Source organism: Martes martes, assembly GCF_963455335.1.
Source record: "Martes martes genome assembly, chromosome: 5".
NCBI classification, from domain to species: domain Eukaryota; kingdom Metazoa; phylum Chordata; class Mammalia; order Carnivora; family Mustelidae; genus Martes; species Martes martes.
Genome location: NC_137892.1, coordinates 37,840,512 through 37,858,516, shown reverse-complemented (window position 1 = coordinate 37,858,516; position 18,005 = coordinate 37,840,512).

The window sequence follows — 18,005 nt, the reverse complement described above, 5'->3', positions numbered from 1 at the left end:
CTCGGATTTTGATTCTTCCAAAAAAGTCTTAAAATGACACTTCGCACAAAGGAAAAGATATTGGAGAAAGCATCACTGCTGACTTCATTAAAGTCCTCAGGGTACTGTGGGGGCTGGGGAGGGAAGTCTTTGAGGCAAAAGCCATGAATCTGTACTGACAAGAAAGTGGCCATGGGTTGGGTGGGGGGCAGATGGGGTTGACCCTAGATATGAAATCCGTTCCTTTCCTTGACAATGATGCATCAACAAGCAGGAACCTAATAGAGATCTATCAGGCCAGGCAGCAACATCCGGTAGATTCCAAACTAAAGATGGGAAACTCCAGCCTTCCTCTGGCTAAGTCTAAGGTGAAATTTCAACATACTGAAAGATGAGTTGATACTGAACGGTTAGACATTTAATAGGGAATTTTTTTTTTCTTTTTGTTTCCATTTTGGAAAGAAAACATTTTTCCAGAAAAACATGAAAGGTTATAATAGCGGTTTGAAATCAGTAACTTTCAATTTTTCTTTGTGGTTATGGAAGAAGTCATCGATTCCATTTCTCAATAGAACCTCATAAACACAATAGGCCAAATGCCAGAACAGAAATTAAATGGCTATGTGATCCTCAAGGGAAGACATACTTTAACCATGAAGTATTCACACCAAACCTTGAGAACAGTACACGAAAGAGAATGAGCTAGACTATGTGGTGTTCACGTTTGCTGTTTTGACAGCACTGTTTTTCAAAATAACTACAATTTTCAAAGAAAAGACTACTTAATTTTTACTATATTGCTTTCCCATCTGGTAGGAACTATAAAGAATAAGTTCACTAAGTTTTTGGTTGAGTTTGAGTTTATTTGTTTCACCAGCTAAATATTTCAAAATGGTATCTTCTAGCCTTTTTATATATATACATTTAAAGATTTTATTTATTTATTTGACAGACAGAGATCACAAGTAGGCAGAGAAGCAGGCAGAGAAAGAGGAAGGGAAGCAGGCTGAGCAGAGAGCCCGATGCAGAGCTCGATCCCAGGATCCTGGGATCATGACCTGAGCCGAAGGCAGAGGCTTTAACCCACTGAGCCACCCAGGCACCCCTCTTTTTATACTTTGTTAACGTAAAATCTGTTTTGGTGATGCTGCAATGGTGGATACGTGTCATTTTGCTAAAATCTGTCAAAGGTACAATATGAAGAACGAATACTAATGTCAGCTATAGATTTCACCTAACAATAATGTATCAGTATTGACTCATCAATTGTAAAATATGTATCACACCAGTGCAAGATGTTAATAATAGGGGAATCTGGGGAGGGTACATAAAGGTCTGTGGGTAGAGGGGGGTATATGGGAACTTGCTGCTAGCTTTTCCTATAAAACTTAAACTGCTCTAAAAAAATAAAGTCTATTAAATATTAAAAGTTTGTTTTGTAAATTTTATAATAAAAAGCCCAACAATGTTAAAATTCTTTAAGTGTCTTTTAACTTGGTCTTTTGAAAATTGATCCGTGCCCTGTTTATTCACTGCTCGAAGATGATTGTTCAAAATGAAGTAGAGAGAGGACAAGGCTTTCTTCCCTGTCCAAGCCTGCCACACCACAGAGTGTTCTCATTCAAACTTGTGGAAAATACTCTTCAAGCATTGTGAATAGTGGGCCTCAAATTGCATTATATTTATGCATTTTCTTCATCTCAGCAATTTCATATGCTTTTATGTTTTCTTCTCACAAAATCACTTCTAAAGTAAAAGTCACTCAGAATGATTTATAATGCATTTCACATGATAGGCCAAATTTGTTTCTAATTAACAGCATATAATATTGGCTAGGGGAACTATAAATAATGATGAATCAGAGAGCTTTTTCTTGGACTTTATCTATGTAATAGCAAACAAGTTGTTGTGCTAAAATATAGAGTAAATATGTTCGCTCAGTGGCAATCTCTTTACCCTGTCATAACAACTAGTGGTCCCAGTTTTAATGGGAGATTTTTCAACATAGAAGCTGCTTGGATGGTTGTGAGAGGCTCTCCATGCTAACTGCACCCTTACTATTCATAGGAGGGCTCAGATCAGGGCTTCGTATAGGGTGCTTTGAGGGGAGAGGGCAATCTAGAGAAAGTTTTAAATGATCCTATATTCAGAAGATATATAGTCTGGTTGAAAGGCAAGAGCTTCCAGTGATGACAAACACTGAAAGTCACTGATTTCAAGAATACACCCAACGCAGCTAAGAGTAAGGGCCACTGAACTCGAGAGTAAGCCAGGGCAAAAAGTGCCAAATATTTAGTGTTAGGAGGCACAAAACAAGGTGGTAAACTTGCAGGCTCTGGGGGCTCTGGACTTTTAAAGACCAGGGTTCTACTCCCCAGTGTGGACCCCCGGGGCATGACTTTACCTCTCTGGCTTTCAAATCCTGCATCTGCGGAGCAAAGCAAGGGGAGGCCAGGTCTTTCAAGAGCTAGATTCATGGTAGGTGTGTAATGAGTCTTGGTTTTGTCATCATCGTTAGGAGAAGGGATAATGGTAACAATAGTTCAGGATCCTGAAGGAGGTGAATGTTTCCAAGAAGGTGAGACATAGCCCTGTGAAAAGTAAGGAGACTGAATTTCAAGGTAAAAGCTTGTATTTCCAAAGCAGTAGGAAGGAATGAGTCACATTTCGAGGTAAGACTAAGAAAGGGAAGGTCTTTGGGGGATTTATATGAAATAAAATCAATGCAGTGTTGACATCATTTAGGAAATAATATCTGAAGGTTCAGTGGAGGAGAGCAAAAGGTAGAAAGAGAATTGTTCAGGAGTCAGAGTAGCCTCGTTCTAGACTAAGCTTTATCTTTAAGTCTTAATTCCTCTCCTGATAGCTCTGTGACTCCAGGCAGAGCAAATCCTCTCCAGGACTTCCGTCGCTCACCAGTGAAATTGGATGTGTGGTCTCTGAGGGTCACTCAAGACCTGTAGCAAATAAGAGTTTAAGTTCTTGGTCATAAAAGTGGCATGATTAAACCAGGAAAACAGCTGCTTCTCAAGCTCTTTGCAGAATGTATTGGAATGGGAAATAGAGGAGGACTCAGAGAGACAGTTACATTTACAAAGCCATTCTCACAACAGGGCATCAGGAAGGACTGACTCTGTTACCTTGGTGCTAGAATGGATCTTAAGAGGCCCAGGAGTTGGGAGAATGAGCATGACATGAAAATTACTGAAATCGAGAGATGGTAATTATTTGTAGAAGAAAAGGAATATGATAAGCTTATTTTTCAAAGGAGTTAAGTGTCAGGACATGGCAGGATATCATTAATATTGACTAATGAGCAATAAATTAGATTTAGTGATTTGATATAAGAATAGATTATATTACACATTTTAATTACCACTTTATCATTTTAAAGATTTTCTAAAAACTGATTATGAAATTCATACAAGACCACAAAGGTCCAAAGATAGCTAAGACAAATTTGAAGAAAAAAAGTGAAACAGGGATTTGCTTCACTAGCTATCACAATCAATGTACCACTATATTGACTAAAATAATGTGGTGTTAGGGGAAGGTCAACCTATCAACGGATGGAAAAGAAGCCAGACCTATCAGTGAATGAAAGCACCTAATCTTATATCAGACTTTGATGCATGCAGAGGTGACCATAAAAACCACCAGGCATTTGAAGTAGCTTCACCATCCATATGGAAAACAATATAATTAGCACCCTACCTCTCATATTTCCAAAAAAAAAATTCTAAATGAATTCCAGTGGTTTAAAGACATAAATGTGGACATACAATAAATATCTTTTTATCATTTATAAAGAAGGAAGGAGTTCTTAAACCAAGCTTAGGAAGTAAAATCATAAAGGAAAAGATTGATTAATTTGACTGTTCTAGTTGGTGAGATTTAAATTTGGAGAGCAACCTCATAGTATCTAGGAAAGCTGAAGATGCATGTGTCCTAGGCCGAGAAACTCCAATTGTTGTTATAAACCTTAAAGAAACTTGAACATTTGTACACAAGGAGATGTGCTGTAGAGTCAATCGTCGTGAAAGATTGGAAGCAACATAAAGACATATTAGAGGAATGGATAAAGTAAATAATGATGGAACTCCCATACCTGTTAAATTTATTTAAACCTTTATCTATGTGCATCGATATGGATCGAACTTAAAATATCGAATGAAAGAAGCAAGATCGATGTATAATACCATCATTTATGAACATTTTAAGAACTTACAAAAATACTACCTATAGACCAACTATGGATTCATAATCAGGTATTAAAAATCTAGACAATAGGTGGGCAGAACATATTCCTACTTCAGGATAGGAGTTATTCTGGTGAAAGAGGAAGGGAAATAACACCAGGAAAGGGTTTAGATATACTTCAACTGTATGTGTTTTTATATTTTTTTTTAACAATAAAGAAAATCTGAGTGATGGGAAATGAATATTTTATTACTATTTATATTTTTCAGTATGTTTGAAATATCAAAATTAAGAATTGGTGTTAGTAAGATAAAGTGGGAAAATTGTTATCACTCTGTAATTTGAATATTACCTATATATAACTTTTTGAATGTTAACGAAGTACTGTTCTGACAATATTTGCAAATTTTACTTTAAATTTTCAGAGTTCCGTTTTTCTCTTCTTTCATTCTTCTTCTCTTTTTTCTTCTTCTTCTTCTTCTTTTTTTTGTTTTTGTTTTGGTTTTGGTTTTAGTTCTCCATTTCAGAAATTGTTGAATAAAAACTACCTGGGAAGCGAGATTCCCATAAAACACTGATACCTGATACACTATATCCCAAAAAGCATTCTTAGCTTATAAAGACACATCGCATGGCTCCACTTCAATTTTGACCATTAATTAAATGATCAGAGGCCACTGCCGGTTGAAAGTAGGAGAGGGTTAACAAAATTGAATTCACTAAAATGTACTCTCCAATACATTTCAAACATGTAAGTGCTGTGTAAAACGAGGTGTACCTGTAAATTCCAAAGTGTAACTCAGGCTCCTGGGATTACAGACCCCTTTGATCTTGTCACAAATTGGCTCCTGGAAACCAGAAGGCCTCCTGGACTCAAGTCTCTAGGGACCTTACCCCTGAAGCATCTCAAAACAAATAAAGTGGCTGAGACAGATGCTGGACCCAGACAGAATGGCAACCAGTCCACAAAATTAACCCCCAAACGATGTGAACAGACAATTCTCTCCCATGTAATTATGGCTTTTGTTATTTTTCCCCCATGAAAGCATTCTACTGCTTTGGTTTAAATGCCACAGAGAGAGGCATTCAGCCTCGGCTGGCAATATTTCTGATCCATATTTCAATAGATTATCCTGAATTGGCCTCCTGGAAGCGTTTATGCTGACCCGTTTTGAAAACCTCTCTGTCAGCCCTCCCCCTTACCTGCTAACGCCCAGCTCTAATGGATGAAAGCAGAGAGTGATGATAATCACTGTCTGCCCGGCCCGAGTGCAGTGCCTGACTCTGCAAAACAGCCCGTCTGGAAGGGGGAGGGGAAAAAAACCCCAACCAACACGGAAGTAAGGAGTGTAATTCAATGAATACTTGGGAACCCAGTTTGAAGGTTTCTTTTTCCTTTAAAAAAAGGAGTAGTGATACCAGAAGCAGGATTATGAAAAAGAAAGAGTTAGTAAAAATAGGATCTTTGTGAATTAGAATAGCAAGGCCATTTCAAATTGAATTATACGGGATCATGGCAATTAGAATTGAAAAAGATCTCTCAGTCTTTCTCTGTCAAAGCATGATTACTCCCAATGGTATATTCTTCTAAGCTTAGTCTAGTCCAATTTTAAATGATTCAAGTGATGGAGGCTTCTCGGCTTCTCCTGGGATATCACTTCACAGTCTAAAATAGTTAACTACTGCGGGAGTCTCCCCATGTATATGTTTTGCCTTCTTTTCACTATTCTATTTTGTATTTCCCCAATCCACCTTAAAACTACTTGAATTTAATTTTGAATGGGTCCAATCTACATTTAAATAATCAAACTCAGCTGAGTCTGGGGCTTTTTGTCTAATGTCTGTCTGTCTCTCTCTCTCTCTTCCTTCCTCCCAACTCCTTCCACTTAAATATACGTGTATACACACACACACAAACATATACACCTTATACATGTATGCACATATACACAATTAGAAAATATTACACAACTGCCATATGTTTATGAGAAAAATTAATAAAGATCCCTAAGTTTTAGGTCATTAGTTGATGAAACAATCATCAATTGTTTTTAACTGATAAAGGCGCAACAAACAATAAACCTAAATGTTATTTCACTTTGCGAATATTGTACTTATTGTGAATGAGTAAAATAATATGATCTTTCACTAGCCTGTTTACTATAGCTTATTCAGTGTAAATAATATACATACACAATTTGGTACTAATGTCATAAATGTTTATAGAAATTTTTTTTTCAAAGTTCTTTTGCACTCATTGAAACAATACTAACTCATATTTTTTTTGTGTGTGGATGGACTCATTCTCACACTAAATTTGGTTTGAGCTTTGAGTAAGTTGTAGGGCCTGAGGGAACAGCTTGGGGTGTTCAAGGTTAATGGAGGTTGCTTAAGGGTATTTAAATTTGATCAAGGAATGTATATAGCTTTTCCTGTCCTTGCCAAAGATCTTCCCTCAAGTGTTTTTCACACCTGTCAATCAACCAACCAATATCCAATCAGGTAGGAAGACGGATACCCTGGAAAAAGGAGAAAAAATCGTGAACAAATGATCTGAGGTTTCTTTAGAAAGACAGAATTCACCATTTTCATGGGCATGATTTGTTATGTCATCAATTCATAAAAATGTTTAAGCTGGAAGGAATCTTAGAGCTAGAAATCTTTGAACTAGAATCGTCTACCTGAGTGATTACACAGTCATGGTCTAAAAAATTATAAAGAGAGTCTTTGCAGCAATTTAAATTTTTAAATTTGTAGTTGGGTGAATTTTAGTTATATATGTGGATTGAACATGTTTTTACATCAAATTCCTCCATAGATCTTGTAAAGATTACAACAAACATATTTAAAAGAACAAAGAGAATGTGAGAGAAGACAGAGTAGCTACGGGGACAGGTCTACTCATTTTTTGGAAGATGAAAGCAAATGGAATCATAACTGAATGGGTTGAATAGAGGAAACTAATAATAGCTAATGATTTTTGAGCACTTATCACGTGCTAAGCATTATTATAAAAGCTTCATATAATTTAATTCAGCTAACTCCCACAACACTGTGAGGTAAGTTGCATTATTCTCTCCATTTAAGAGGAGTGAGACATAACACTGAAATACTAGAAAGAAAAAATTTAGACCACTAACTCCCTTTTACCATAGCAAGTGCAGTCAAATGCTCTACCATTTACCATAGCAAGTGAAAGGAGATTTTAAACACCCAAGTGGATCTGAAGATTGGAGGATTTTTAACAGCAGAAACTGAATGTCCTTGAAAAAATACAATAACTGACATCATAGTTCCCATTAAAAAGCCAGATAGACACCCAGTTTCAGACAGGGGTGCCTAACTGTCTACAATTGCACCCAGGGACAGAGAGCTCGCAGTCAGATCCTAAAGCATCATTCTTCACATTTGTTTCTGTAGACCGCCTTATCTCTTGCTAATAGGTTGCTTTTCCCTTGGGGGGTGTGTGTGTGTGTGTGTGCGTGTGTGTATTTGTGTGTCATTTTTGACTGAATGTAGCACAGTATATGCAGGAAACCAATGAAGACTAAAGACAATTTTGTTGAATACCCATAGGGGGGAAAAATGAATCTTGATTCCTACTTAACACCACACACAAAATTAATTAAAGGTAGACCATAGACCCAAATATAAAATATTTAAGCTTTTAGAAGTGATAGGAAAATATATTCATGACTTTACAGTAGCAAAGATTTCTCTCTCTTTTTTTAAAGATTTTATTTATTTATTTGACAGAGAGAGAGAGAGAGAGATCACAAGTAGGCAGAGAGGCAGGCAGAGAGAGAGGAAGGGAAGCAGGCACCCTGCTGAGCAGAGAGCCCAATGTGGGGCTCGATCCCAGGACCCTGGGATCATGACCTGAGCCGAAGGCAGAGGCTTTAACCCACTGAGTCACCCAAGCACCCCGGTAGCAGAGATTTCTTAAAAGACACAAAAGGCCCTAATCCTAAAAGAATGGATATATTGGACTTTATTAAAACTAAGGAACTTGGTTCATCAAGAAACACCATTAAGAGAGTGAAAGATAAAGACACACACAGGAAGAATATATTTGTAATGCAGATAACTGACAAAATACATATGAGACCATGCAAAAATCTTCTTCAAATAAATAAAAGACAACCTAAAGTAAAAATTAAGTGAAAACCTGAAAACAAACATCACAAAAAAGAGTACATCCAAATATCCAATAAGCATAGGGAAAAACACTCGACATCACCAGTCACCAGGGATATATAATTTAAAACGACAATGGGAAATCACTGTAAAACCACCAAAATGGCTTAAATTAAAAAGACCATATCAAGTTTTGGTGAGAATTATGAGCAATTTGAACTTACACATTGCTGATTGACAAAAGTATAAATTGACGCAACCACTTGGGAAAACTGTTTTTGCAGTACCTACTAAATCTAAATTCACACTTATTCTACAAGTCACCAATTCTATTCCAGCTGTATACCTCTAAGAAGTGGGTTTATATGTCTACCAAAATACATGTAAAAGAATATTCATAGAGGGGTGTATGGGTGGCTCTCGGGGGATTGTCTGCCTTCAGCTCAGGTCGTGATCCCAGGATCCTAGGATCGAGCCCCACATCAGTGGGGAGCCTGCTTCTCCCTCTCCCTTGGCCTACTGCTCCCCCTGCTTGTGCGTTCTCTTTCTGTCAAATAAATAAATAAAATCTTAAAAAAAAAAAAGAATATTGAAAATTTATTCACAATAGCCTCAAATTGGAAACAAATACCCATTTGTGAGAAAATGGATTAAAAAGGGTAGTACACTCATATGGTAGAATAGTAAACAGTTATTTAAAAGTTTGAAAAAAAGAATAAATTCCTGCTGTATGGAACAACATCGATAAATCTCACAGGCAATATTTTTAGTGAAAGGCAGATATAAAAACATACATATTACATAAGTCAATGTACATGAAGTCAAATAGGGGCCGAGGTATCTATGGTATTAGTAGTTAGAATAGGGGCGGGAGGGGGGTCTTATCTATGGTACTGGAAGTGTTCTATACCATGACTGTATGTTGGTCATGGGACTTCGTGCATGTGTAGAAAGTCATCAATCTGTACCTCTAACATCAGTGTACATGACAGAATATACATTATTCTCAATGAAAAAATTGTGAACATTTTAAAAAAGAGTGTCAGCTAGGATCATGACACATTTGAAGAAAATCTCTAAGAGAGAACAAAATGAAACAAAACAGACTATCATTTTCTCCAGAGAGTCAGGAGGATATATACATCCAGAAGTAGAAAGCAGGAATTAAAAACAAATCAAGCAAAAAAACCAAAGAACAGGGACCCAGAAATAGTCTTTGAGGGGAAAAAAAAATAGGTAAAATGTAAGAATTATATAGAAAATAAAGTTAAGGAAACTGTCTAGAAACCAGAATAAACAAATGGGAGATAGTCAATAAAAGTTAAAAGTTGTTTAAACAGGTTAGTCACTCCAGGCCAATGTGCTCATTGCAGGCCACAGTGGCCCGTGCCTTCCAGAATTTCAGTCTGAGCCTGGGAAGGACCTGGCATGTTCTGTAACAAGGCTGCTCAGTGACTGCAACACTGTTTTTTGTTTTTTGTGTGTTTTTTTTTTAATGAGATTGTTTATATCAACTCATCTTGGCAACAACTATTTCCTCATGAAAAGTGATTGGTAACTATAATTTTTTGAAGAAAGTTGAGAAGACACATTAAAGATTTAATTTACTTATTTGAGAGAGAGAATGAGAGAGGGAGCACGAGAAGGGGAGGGTCAGAGGGAGAAGCAGAGAGTCTGCTGAGCGGAGAGTCTGATGCGATCCCAGGACTCCAGGATCATGACCTGAGCAAAAGGCAGTCGCTTAACCAACTGAGCCACCCAGGCATCCCGAGAAGACACATTAATTAACCTTTACTTAATTTTATTTGGTAGATGAAACTTGTCAAAATATGAAGTCTATAGGAGAGGGAGAGGGTGTTGTATGTAAGCAATGCATCACTGACATCTCCTGAAACCAATCTTGCACTGTATGTTAACCCACTGGCATTTAAATAAAAATTTGAAGAAAAAGAAATTAGGGAGAGAATAATAGATGTGGTCCCTAGTGGTTAAAATACAAAAACAAAACAGTAAGAGAGAGGTGGTAAGTAAGAGGCAGTCTTTTGTAAGAGACAGGTCTTTTGATATATCATAGCACTTCTTATCATTTATGCTTCTGTATTATCTACTTTAGAATACTACGTGTGATCACCGCGAAATAATTTCCGCTTTCCTGTTTCCTTAGATAAATCATGTACATTGTAGAAAATTTGGGTAGTACTCTAAGACACAAATAGAAAAATCAACCATGATTATTCTGCACAAAGATAATCACCATTGATATTTAGTTAAGAATTCTTAAACTCTTAAATCTTTCTCTCTCACCATAAATACATTTTGGGGAACAACATTGAGATCACACTGTATATACAAGCTTGAACCTTTTTTTTCCATTTAGTAATGTATTGAGGTCATTTTTCTATACATATAATCATTTTTAATTCATAATATTTCATCATATGGCTGGTCCATGATTTATTTACCATTATCTTATTGTTGGACATTTATTTTGCTTCTATTTAAAAATATTATAAGTGCTATAAATTATGATAATAATATAAAACATTTGCACATTTTTAAGGCATCTGATTCTTATTGCCAAATTGCCTTTTAGAAATGTTATCTAAATTTACATTTACATTAGGCTCTGAGTGAAGTGTCTTTTTCAAGAGCCCGAGCCAAATCTGGAAATGTTCATTTTTATAAAATCTTCAACAATGGAAAAGAAAAAAAAGTAACATGACTTTTTAAGTTCGAATTTCTATGATTATCATATTGTTGAACCTTTCTTCATGAGATTATTGGCATTTTTGTTTTTTCTTTTCTGAATTGCCCATTCGTGATACTTACCCCAAGTTTCGGTTGGGGGTTTCCTTCTTTTTCTTATTAATGTGTGAGAGCTTTAATAAATTGAGGTTATTAAGACAAATAATGTCTAAATGCTTTTTCTCTTTTGTGTTGTTTCTTTGACAAATTGTGCATGTCTGCATGAAGGAACATTCGCGAACAGAAAGATTAAATGGAAGAACAGGGCCAAAGGAATTGACAGAAAGCTTACACTACCTTAATGGGGCTACATTTGAAAACCATAGCTAAAGATGGCATCAGCAAATCAAGACGGGGAGAAAGTCTGAAAGAAAATGGTTCTCGTGGAGAAGTACTTTGGGGAGTTCCCCATATATTTGTATGACGTAAGCAGAGCATTAACAAGATAAAATCTCTCTCAAAAATCTACTCAGAAGTTAATTCTTTGAACCATGATAGAAATCTTTCTTTCGCAGAATGAATAAGTCTTTTGGCTAAACATGGATAAAAGCTTTTGCTCAATGTGGCATAATAACTCTAGGAGGCTCCCAGCAGCAAAAGTCTGCCTCAAAGTGTCTTATTACAATAAAATAAAATTTAACCTCTTAAACTCAAGACATAAATCACTCACTTTTCTTTTCTTTCACACAATTTGTGAGTGTATTATCATAAATGCTACCTGTCGTAAGACTGATAGCTGTCAGTAGCTCAAAAATATGAATAAAATGGAAAACATATTTGAATATGAAAACCATGCTAGCATTTTGTAGAGAGGCGACAATAATAAGAGGTTATGACAGACAAGAAAAATCCTCAGAATAGGGAAATCAAGAAAACTTTCTTCAGATTAAATAAGCTACTGAATCAGTCTCACCAGAGTGGTGTTTCCACCAAACATAACAGTCAGTAAAATGCTCATTGGCCCTTTGTAGTCAGTAGCAATAGCAAATTGAATTTACCTTGTGAATTTTCATATTGAAAGTATGGATCAAGTTGCAGAACATAATTTCAAAACTGCACAATCTGAATTTATATTTCTTTCCAAATGATATCTGAAACCATCACTATTTCTCCAACAATGTAAAAATTAATCTCACCTGAATTTTAAAATACACTTAATCACTAACTAGGATGAATAAACCCAGATGGCTTTTAAAAGATTCAAGTCAATATATTTCAGATAAAAGAAGTTTTATCCAAATTTCAGAACTCCATGTATATCTCTTTTGCATTTCCTGACTTAAGAAACAGTATTACATGCAACCATTTGGATTTATCTCAAGGGTATTATGCTGAATGGGAAAAAAAAAAAAGCCAATCTCAAAAGGTTACATACTTTATGATTCTATTAATAGAACAACAAAATACAGAGATGGAGCAAGATTAGTGGTTGTCAGGGGACGGGGTGGAGGTGGGGTGTGACTAGTAAAGGGATAGCATAAGGGAGTTTCTTTGTGTTGCTGGAACAGTTCAGTATCTTGATTGTGGTAGTAGTTACAGAAACCTTTACATGGAATAAAATGGCATAGAACAATACACACACACACACACACACACACACACACACACAAATAACTACACATAAAAACTGGTGAAATCTAGAGTCTTGAAGAGTATTGCATACAGGTCAGTCTTCTGGTTTGGATATTGTACTATCGTTAGGTAAGATGTCCCCACTGGGAGAAATTGGGTTCATGGGACTCTGTGTTTTTATTCTGCCATTTCCTGTGAGTCTAATTATTTAAAAATAAAAAGTGTTTTTTTAAAAAATATGACCTACATTTTAACTTTATATGGACAACTGTCAGAAAGGAAGCAAGTTAGAACTCTCAGCAGGCAAATTATGTCAGAAAATTCATGCACTAATAGTAATTCATTTTACTTATTAGAGAATTCCTCAGGTTCTCTTTCAGTACCTACTTGTTCTTATTTCAAACTCATTTCTTTCTTAAGATTTTATTTATTTATTTGACAGAGAAAGCAAGAGAGCAAAAGCAGGCAGGGCAGCAGAGGGAGAGGCAAAAGCAGGCTCCCCACTAAGCAGGGAGCCCCATGCGGGGCTCAATCCCAGGACCCCGAGATCATGACCCAAGCCGAAGGCAGTTGCTTAACCAACCGGGCCACCCAGGCGCCCCAAACACATTTCTAATATACTTGGTCATCTGGTTTCCACAACTACAACAGATTTAATCAGCCATTCATTTATCCATTTATTTACGTTTATCCATTCACAATATCTTGTTGGTTGTACCAAGTAATGTGATACACATGATGTTCTGATGAATTACATGATTTCTGTCCCCAAGGAGTTTAGAGCAATGCTTGGAGCAGTGATTTCCACACAGAAGGGGATGAAGGAATATATATCAGAAAGTTACAGGCTTTTCAAAATACACACTATCCTATCCCAGAAATTCTTACGTATCCCTTAGGAAGACATCATCCCACTTCCTAGAATAGGGGAAAGATGATAAATGGGAAGTAGAAAGGGGTGAAGATAGATAGAACCAGATCAGGAAGAGACTTACAGGTGGGAGCTTTGGATTTTAGCTTTAAGACAAGGGGGTGTTGGGGTGCCTGGGTGGTTCAGTCAGTTAAGAATCTGCATTCAGTTCAGGTCATGATCCCAGAGTCCTAGGATTGAGCTCCACATGGGACTCCCTCCTCAGTGGGAAGCCAGCTTCTCCTTCTGCCTCTGTTCCCTACTGCTGGTGCTCCTGTGTGTGCTCTCTCTCTCTCTCTAAGAAGTAAATAAATAAAATATTTTTTAAAAGACAAGGGGGTGTTATTAAAGAGTTTTAGGCAAGGAGACGGGGTGAGTAATCAAATGTAGGGGTTTTTTCAAGACTACACAAGCTTCAGTGTGCAAGTTTAGAGGACAGATGACTAGTTAGGAAGCTGTTGTAATAATTTTGAAATGATTGACTAATGGCATGGGGATGGAAAAAAGTAGATAAACTTTCAAATTCATTAGGAGGATGAATCAACAGGACATGGTGAGCAATCATTGCTTGTGTCCACAGAAATGGAGGTAGCCAAAGATGAACCAAAAGTGAATGGCTTCATGAGGATCTTGAAGCAAGGGGGATTTACTAAATGAATGGCATTCTCATATTACGTTTAATGGTACAGTGCAGTAGAAATTGGACATATAGGCTGAAGTTCAGGAGAAAGCTCTGGGCTGGAGATATACCACTGGGAAGTCCACAGTCTGTGGGTCAGCGGTTGTCAACTCTGGTTTACACATCAGAATCACACGGAAGAGCTTTGAAGAAGACCGATGCTCATACTCTACCTCAGGCTAAATAAAGCTCTGGGAATGAGGGGTACAAGCAGTGATTAAAAAGAATGCACAACTGTCCCCGGGGATTTCTAATATGCAGCCACTGCTATAGATGGTAATTAAACCTACCAGGATGAATGAGATCACCCAATGACACGGTATGGCAGAGCCTCTCAACCCTGGCTACATAGTGGAATCACCGGCAAAGCTCCAAAAATGATTAGTGTCTAGTTTTCCTCCCCAGAGAATCTGATTTAATTGGTCTGTGGTGCAGCCTGGGAATCAGGATTTGTAAGAAATTTCCCTGATGATCATAATAATGATGAAGGTTGTCAACTGCTAATATACGTACAAAAGAGAAAAGAGCCAAGGTCCAAACCTGTGGCTTTGGACTGAATTGTGTGCTCTCCCCAACCGATTCATTTGTTGAAGCCATATGTTAAAGTCACACTCCAGTGTGACTGCATTTAAGGATAAGACCTAAAAGAAGGTAATCAAGGTTAAATGAGGCCAGACGAGTGGGTCCTGATCCAAGGATCAATGCCCTTATAAAAAGATACACCAGAAATAACACAGTGGTTGGGTCAGCACTCTTTGCATATACAATCTCTTAATCTCTCTCTCTCTCTTTCTCAATCACTCTCTCCTTCCTCTTCCCATTTCTTCCCCCTCCTTCCCCTCTCCCTGTCTCTTCCCCCTCCTTCCTCCTCTGCTCCACTCCCTTCCTGCCCTTTATCTCTCTCCCTGCCAAGTGAGAACACAATAAAAAGGCAGCTGTCTACAAGCCAGGAGGGGAGTTCTCACCAGACAGTAAATGGGCCAGCACCTTGATCCTGGACCTCCCAGCCTCCAGAATTGTGAGAAAATAAATATCAGTTCTTCCTTTATTTTTTAAAGTAAGCCCTATGCCCAACATGGGGCTTGATCTCACAACCCTGAGATCAAGAGTTGCATGCTTTGCCAACTGAGCCAGTCAGTTTGTCTTTTAAATCCCTCAGTCTATGCTGTTTTGTTATGGTAGCCTGAGCTGATTAAGACAGATTTTGGTACTGACAAAAGGGGTGCTGCTATGAGAAATACCTAAAAATGTGGATGTGGCTTTCAAATTGGGTAACAGATTGAGGCTGGAAAAGTTTTGAGTGCATGCTAGAGAAGCCTAGATTTCTATAAACAGAATGTCAGTAGAAATATGGATGTTAAAGGCCATTCATTCTGGTGAGATCTCACTCAGAAATGAGGACCAGGTTATTGGAAACTGGAAGAAAAGGTGATTCTTGTTATAGAGTGGAAAATAACTTGGCTGAATTGTGTTCTAGTGTTTTGTGGAAGGTAGAAATTGTGAGTACAGGAGTTGGATCTTTAGCTTTAGAGATTTCTAAGCAAAGTTTTAAAGTCATGGCTTGGTTTTTCCTGACTGCTTATAGTAAAACAAGAGAGGAAAGAAGTGAGCAACCAGAACTTGATGACATGGAAAATTTCTCAGCCTATCCATACAGCAAAAAATGAGAACGTTTGCTTGGAAGAGAACACTGAAAATGTGGCTGAACAAACATTTGATAAAAGAGATTGTAGGTATAACTCATGGACTTAATTGAACATTGCAACAGAAGCCAGGACCAAAAAGGGGAATATTCCAGTAGAGACACTGCTGGGTTGAACAAAAGGGGACAGAAAAACTGGAACAGAATGAAGGCAGGCTTTCATATTTCTTGGATTCTCCATGATGTGACCATAGAGCTTTTAGGCTGTGAATGTGCACTAGCTTTCAAGTAAGGGAAGAATGACCCAGAAGGCAATTCACAGATCACGTGGCTGCCACTCCACCACAGGCCCAGGGGCGAGGCTGCTGGCTTTCAGTGGACTAGAAGGTGGGACATGTAGCCAAAGGGGATTATTCTTGACCCTGAACATCTAATGAATGGAATTTGCCTTGCTAGGTTTGAGATTTGCTTGGGACTCATCACCTCGTTCTTCTTTCCTATTTCCTACTTGTGACAGAAGTGAGATCATAAGGTAAACCACTGGCCCCCAAAATGGAGAGACAGACAGGAAGGTACAGAGAACCCCAGCATATTAGAACAGAAATTCATGACCAGAAACCTCAACAGAACCAGTGCCAGAGTAGGAAAACTGAAACTGTAATTCACGAATTGCTGGAGGCTCAGTGTGGATAAGTCTGAGAGTTACAAAATTCCAAGAGACCGATTCATAGGTGGTACAACACTTTTGTTTTGTATCTCAAGGAGTTTTACCAGGTCCTAATTGTGAATATCAGAGAAAAGTCCCTTTGTGCTTCTGGCAAGGAAAGGGAAAGTAATCATTTTGAAATACAACAAAGCATTCTGTTATTCTTAATACAGCCTGCCCTCCAGAGAGACAATTTTACTAGACCCTAACCTACTAGGGTACTTTCAGAGCCTAACATATCTAGGAAGGGGAAAGTCTAACTCCTGCTCCATCTGGCTATCATGCCCCATCAAGGGGAAAGGAGGGGGAAAGTGAGAGAGAGAGAGAGAGAGAGAAACACTGGTGAAGTACACAATCCAGAGAAACAGGCTTACTGAAGGTTAAGACCTAATCATAGGACTATAGAATGTTTCCCCTCCCCCATGCCTTACACTATATTATTAAAGGCTTATTTACTGCAGTTCCTTTCCCAGCACATCATGTCCACCATTCAACAACAAAAAATTAGAAGTCATTTAAAAGACAAAAAAGCAAGTCTGAAGAGACTGAACAAGCATCAGAACCAGAGTAAGATATGGCAAGAATGCTTAAATTATCAGAGAGGAATTTTTTAAAAACTACGAATAACGTACTAATGGCTTTTAATGAAAAAAGTAGAAAATATGCAAAAAGATAGATAAGTAAGCAAAGAGACAGAAATTCTAAGAAAGGATTTCTGAAATGCTAGAGATCGAAAACAATGTATCATAAATGGATAATACCTTTAATAGGCTCATTAGTAGACTGGACATGGCTGAGGGAAGAATCTTTGCGTTGAGGATATGAGAGTAAAAAGGTTTTGTAACTGAGAAGCAAAAACAAAAGAGACTGAAGACAATAAAAAGAATATCCAAGGACTGTAGGACAATTAAAAAAGGCGTAAGATAAGCATAATGGGACTATCAGAGGGAGAAGAAAGAGTAAAAGGAAAAGGAGCAATAATGACGAAGAATTTCCTCAAGTTAATGTCAGATACCAAACCACAGATCCAGGAAACACAGAGATCACGAGGAGGATAAATACAAACACCCCCTACACCTACAGATATAATAGTTAAACTAGAAAGTCAAAGGTAAGGAAAAAATCTTGAAAGAAAGAGAGGAAAAAACACCTTACCTGTAGAAGATCAAAGATAAGAATTATACCCAACTTCTCAAACACTATGCAAATCAGAAGACAGTGGAGTCAAATATTGTGTTGAGAGAAAAAAGAACACCCAACACCCTACAGAAATATCCTTCAAAACTGAAAGAGAGATAAAGACTTTCTTAGGCAAACAAAAACTACAGAATTTTTTTTGCCAGTAGTCCAGTCTTGCAAGATATGTTCAAAGAAGTTTTTCAAAGAGAGGAAAAATGATGTAGGTTGGACACTTGGATCTACCTAAAGAAAGGAA